Here is a 5,556-nt window from a genome sequence, read left to right as displayed (position 1 = left end):
GCCCCGCCCCGCTGCCGCAGCCGCGGGGGGCGAGGCCGAGCGCGGCCGTGTCCCCGCCTTCCCCCGCCGCTCTCCCTCCCTCTCTCCCTCCGCGGGCAGCGCCGCGAGGGGCTGGATGGCCCCGAGAGGCGCGGCCGGCGGTCGTGCGGCCGAGCGGCGAGCGAGGCGGGGGCGCCGGCGCGCGGGGCGGGGACACGCTGCCGCCGCAGGTGGGACGGCGCAGGCGGCGCCGCAGCCACCGCCTCCGCCCCTCGCTGCGACCTCGTACACAGCGCAAACAGCGCCGGCCCCGCTGTCCCCGCTGTCCCGGCACGGCCCGGCACGGCCGCGCCCGCGGAGCTCCGCGCACCGATGCCCAAGATGGAGCCCGCGCGGCGGCGTCTCGCGAGAGCGGCGCGGAGGGCGGCGCGAACCGCCCGCGCCTCAGCGAGCGCCTCGCTTCTCCCCGAGGTGTTCCGAAAGTGAAAAAACAAAAGGAGAATCGATGAGAATGCTTGCGGAAGCTTGCGAGTTGGTGTGAATTGTTTCTAAACTTCCCGAGGATGGTTTGTTCCCTTCCAGAGGTGTTGAGGAGAGCTAAGCTCGCGCTGCACACATTTCCCAGTGTCCTGATCGTTCTCTGTGTTTTTTGAGAATAAGCTGCGTCTCAATACTGCTCAAAAGGCCTTGCAGTATCAAAGACACAGATGTGTTTGCTTTCCAGTACATGCATAAGTCTAAAGTTATTAAGTGCGGCAGATTAAGCTGACTTTGGAGTGGAACCCATGGTGTCTTCACCAGACAGTAAGTACAGAATATCACAGAAAATAATTCATGTTCAGGCCACTTAGCTTTTAATCTCAAGCTTTAGAAAGGTGAATTGTTAGCAAGATACACACATTCTGAATGGGTCACGGAAGCTTGCTTTTAAAACATTTGGCTTCCCATATCAAACCCCTTCTCTACACAAAGTGGCACCCTCTCCTATGGTGGTGTAAGTCATTGAAGCCCACAGGAGTAAACACTTAAAAGTTACCACTGCTTGCACCTATAAAGTAACTACTTCTTGGTATGTTAGGATTCTTAACACCTTTAATTTGCAAACTCTTGCTGTTAGTTTTGCATGTATGACCTTGCCTTGAAAAGGGTGATTGTGCTCAAGGATGTCAGACACACCTCGCCCTGCTGTGGTTTGGAGTGGCTGGGGATGTGTATGTGTACAAGACAGTAAATCTAATGCTGGAGTCCCTGCTGTGGTATCAGAACAAACAGGTCTCAGTGATTGTGCTTTTGTTTCTTTGTTTTAGTTTGGTTTGACTATGAATATTGCAGTTTTCTTTCTGAATCTCTTTTTGGATCTAGTCTGGACTCTCAGTGGTTATGGCTTTTTCTGTTCTGCTAAGTCCTCCTATGAAAGTAAACACAGAATCTCTTATTCATCATTTATCTGGGCTTTGTTTCAGTGTGTACTGAAACTTAAACTGTTCTCTTGAGACGGGGACAAGGCTTGAGACTCAAGACTGAGCCACTGGGTGAGGTTCTCCAAGGTGTGGTGAGCTAATCTATCAGCCTGCTGCTGCCAAAAGGGACAGGACCACACAGGGAAAGGAAAGCAGGGGAGCCAGGCTTCTCTTTCTGGATAACCAGCTCTTTCATCAGCTTAGCCACGTGTGGTACTGAAGCCTGAAACTACGGGTCTTGTCCAGCTTACACTGCTGTAAAGGAATTTTCAGGTGATAAATGCAGGCAAACAGAGCTGTAGTTTGAGTTGGTGTTGTTTTCTCAGTAACCATGAAGACTTGTCAACAAGGTTACCTTCTGTAATAGTGAGATCATTTACATTGTGCAAAAGCCTTCTGTTCTGTCATTTAATATCTTTAAAAATCTAAGATGGAGATTGGATGAAATTCTGGAGTCAGAGAAACAAAATCACTTGATGGCAAGAGTTGAATCGTGTATAACTGTGACATGTGATGTAGAGTTAAGAGTCTGTCCACCCAAAATTACCTGATGTAATACAATAAGTTTTGCCCAGAATTCAAAGGCAGAATTTTGCTAATATTATTGGAAACTTTATCATTGCATTGTCTAATAAGAAAATATATTTTATTTCTTCCTCCAGCTCATTGTTTAAGAAAAATGTCTGCCTTGCTTCCTCATGATTTTTCCCTGTTTCTTTGCCACTTCCCTGTTTCATGTGTTTTTTCTGTTCTCCATTTTGTATGCACTTGTCAGCAGAGCCACCCTGACAGTGAAATTATGGAGGGGGACACAGCTCTGTAATGTTAATGTGAGTCCCCACGGTCACTGTTCACAGTTCAGGGATGTCAAAAGCCTTACTTATATTTGGGTTGTGAATAAAAAAAAAAAAAAAAAAAAAAAAAAAAAAATCACCAACATGCCAGGAATTAAAAGGGGGAAGAAGGAGCACTGGGCGGTGGGGTTAGTCAGAGTTTAGCTACTGGAAATTTTGATTCAAACACATACATGGGAAATATATCATGTAGGTCAAGTCCTGATTTAACCCACTCACTAAATAATTTAATTCAGGAAACATTTGTCTCATTTTGGGGAGGTGGGATAGGTTTGTTAATTTTTGCTGCCCAGATGCAGTGTTTATGTGGTTTTCTTCTAGGTCAGAACAGGAGGAATCAAAATACCATCCCCTCTTTTTTCTGCAGTGTTAATTAGGTCAAGCAACTGATGTATCCAGTGCTCTGTGCTTCTCCAGCTATCAGGTGAACAGCACACAGAGCATTTGTGATTCATCTGAGTGGCATGCAAGGGCACAGAGGTGCCTGCCTGGGATGGATGGTGTGTGCCAGCTCTGGGATAACACCTGTGCCTGCAGAGAGCAAACACAGCAAACCTTGGTGGGCACAGGAGGCCACACAAGAGCACTGCAGAGACACAGGTGGCTGCTTTGGACAGGCAGAAAGTTGGGTGAGTTAGAATCTACTGCAGAACAGCTTGCTGAAGTCAGGCTGAACAGCAGAAGGTAGAATATTTGGCTTGACATTTAAGCCTTCACGTTAAATTATCCTGCCAGTAACTTAAATATTGTCATGGAGTTGAGGAAATGCGGCTGGGTAGATCCCCTTTTGAATTCTCCATTTTTTCACAAATGTAATGGATTGATAATCCAGTTTGTTGCTTTGAGTCCTGTGTTCCTGTTTGGGCAAAGACATCTTTGTGTGCAAGCTGGAGAAGCATCCTGTTGAGTTTTGCAGGAGGGAATGACTTTGTTGTTGTTGTTTTTATTTCTCTGACAGAGTGAGAATCCTGCCAGCGGAGGGCAAAAGCTCCAAGTTTTTTATTTCCAGAGGTTACTGCACCAGCTGTCTTTGGGATGATGGGGGAAGTGAAAAACAGAGATAGCTTGACTTCCTGAAGAACTGGAGCTTATGCCTTTTCTGTCAGTATTCTGCAATAATTTTTAAGCTTGGTAGCTGTCTCAGCCAAGTTTGAATTGGGCAGGTGGCTGGAAATTCCAGGAAAAGCAATTGTTCTGAGTAAAATATTCCAGTAGTTGTCCCACCTAGGGAAAGAATCCAGTCTTGGGTAATCATCCTGTGCTGGGGTCCTACACCTGAACGAGGCAAGAAGGAGAAGAAAACCCTCCCCAAATCTGGAGGAAAGCAGGGTTCCTGACTTCTGCTGCTCATGAAACCACTTGTTTAACTCCCTCACCTTGGCATTGCACAAAATAGTCTAATGCAAGGATATTGACCTTTCAAACTCTTCCCCCATAGAAAAAGCTTCAAAGAATGAAGGTGACACTAAATATTCACCAGTCTCCCTTTAATGCAGGAAGGTGGGGAGCACCCTCACAGAGGTGACTGTTTCCACAGGAGCCCCCTTTGAGGTGAGGCTGCCTGGGAATGCAGCAGGGACCCACAGCAGCTCAGGGGTGTCACCTCCAGCAGTCCCTGTGAGCCCAGTTCCTCGAGGGCTGGAGGTTTGGGCTGTCCTGTGCTCCCATGCCAGCAGGGCCCTCTCGCTGCTCAGGTGGTGTCACCTTGTTATGGGAACTGCATTTGACCACCTTGACACTCTGGCCACCCTTGGCTAAGAGTTATATCCAGATATGAACTTGGATTTTCAAGAAGACTGTGTAGAGTCTCTTAACTGCAGAGAAAACTGAATCCTGGATCTTCTTGGACTGAAAGACAGGAAAAACTGAAGGCCCAAATGGTATTGAGTAATTCTCAAACCACATATGCTTCCCTACATTGTTCTGGACAGTGGCTTCATGCCAAGCTTCTCTCAGCTCTGTTCAAAATGAGTAATGTAAAACCCATGAAAGGCATAGCCCTAATTTTCAGATTCTATTGGCTCTCCTATGACAGCTTTGATTTAAGATGAAATGGATTCCTAGCTATTGGCACCATGAAAGGTCTCCACTGAAAACTTAAAAGGTTTTTTTTTTTTCCTCTTGTTCAGCAAAGTTCCAAATCTTCCCTTCCTATTGCAATGACTGCAGAGTTTAGCACCAGTGGACAAATCAGACATCAGAATGTCAGCATGCAAGTCATGGGTATTCATGCTGCAAAACAAATATCCTGCTGAGAGGAAGTCCAGTCAATCCTGATCTTTTTCCCCATAATGTTGCTCCCACATACACACACAAGGCTTCTGTGTTCAGCCAAGCACAAATCCCTGGACATGGGCTGTGAAGTGACAAAGCACCTGCTTTATAGCCAAATATTCCACCTATACCTCTAAACATCCACAGAAGTCAGAGTTTAAAGGCCTATTTTTGTTAGCAGCCTGAAGTTCTTACCTGACCTAGTTGCAACAAGATCAGTTGTTTTGCATGCAGCAATGTTCTAATGTTCTTCCCATCTGGTGGGATGACACGATGCTTTCCTGGCAGGGCTTGCTGCAGAAACCCAGGCTGCTCTCCCACTGCACTGAACAAGAAGAAACAGATCCTCAGACATGCAGATGATCATGGCCACCTCCTGAAATTCCAAACGGTGCAGGATGTGTCCCAGATGCAACCTGTCACCACCTCGAACTTGGGCTGCCCTGACAGTCCCAAGGGAACCCTGCAAACCGACATCAGGAACCTCGGCTGGGGAGTTTTCTTTCCCAGGGAAAAGTGACATTGTTTGTGCTCAGGGGCCTGTGGCTCTGAGTGGGCTGCAAAAATCTGAAGGGCGAAGGATGTGTCCCAGACACAACCTGCCACCACCTCAGACATGTGCTGTTCTGAGAGTCCCATGCAAACCCTACAAACTGACATCAGGAACCTGGACTGATGAGTTTTCCTTCACAGGGAAAAGGGCTGGTCTTTCTGCCCAGGGGCATATGGCCCAGAGGGGGTGGCTGACTGCAAAAAAATCCGAAAATCGAAGGATGTGTCCCAGACCCCAGCTGCCCCTACATCAAACTGGTGCTGCCCTGACAGTGCCAGCGCACCCTACAAACCGACACCAGGAACGGGCTGGCGAGTTTTCCTCCCAGGGAAAAGGGCCGCTGTTCGTGTTCCGGGGGGCGGGCGCGGGCGGCCAGCGCACGCCCCGAGCGGCCCCGGCGGCGGGTGCCAAACGGAGCCCGCGCCGCGCCCCGCGG

The 5,556-nt window shown here is 48.3% G+C and overlaps 1 long non-coding RNA gene across 1 annotated transcript; it reads right to left on the bottom strand.

Moving 5' to 3' along the window:
- Nucleotides 1-3,765: 3,765 nt before the first annotated feature.
- Nucleotides 3,766-5,539, bottom strand: LOC110473468 (uncharacterized). The gene is made up of 3 exons (XR_002465880.3): nucleotides 5,404-5,539; nucleotides 4,763-4,892; nucleotides 3,766-4,158 (listed from the first exon to the last, which is right to left on the bottom strand). It is a non-coding gene; the product is annotated as an uncharacterized LOC110473468 (long non-coding RNA).
- Between the last annotated feature and the right edge of the window lie 17 nt (nucleotides 5,540-5,556).

This window comes from Lonchura striata, chromosome 30 (genome assembly GCF_046129695.1).
Source record: "Lonchura striata isolate bLonStr1 chromosome 30, bLonStr1.mat, whole genome shotgun sequence".
Classification (NCBI taxonomy): Eukaryota; Metazoa; Chordata; class Aves; order Passeriformes; family Estrildidae; genus Lonchura; species Lonchura striata.
Note: the sequence above shows the minus strand (reverse complement) of the source record. Positions and strands in the feature narration are given on the sequence as shown.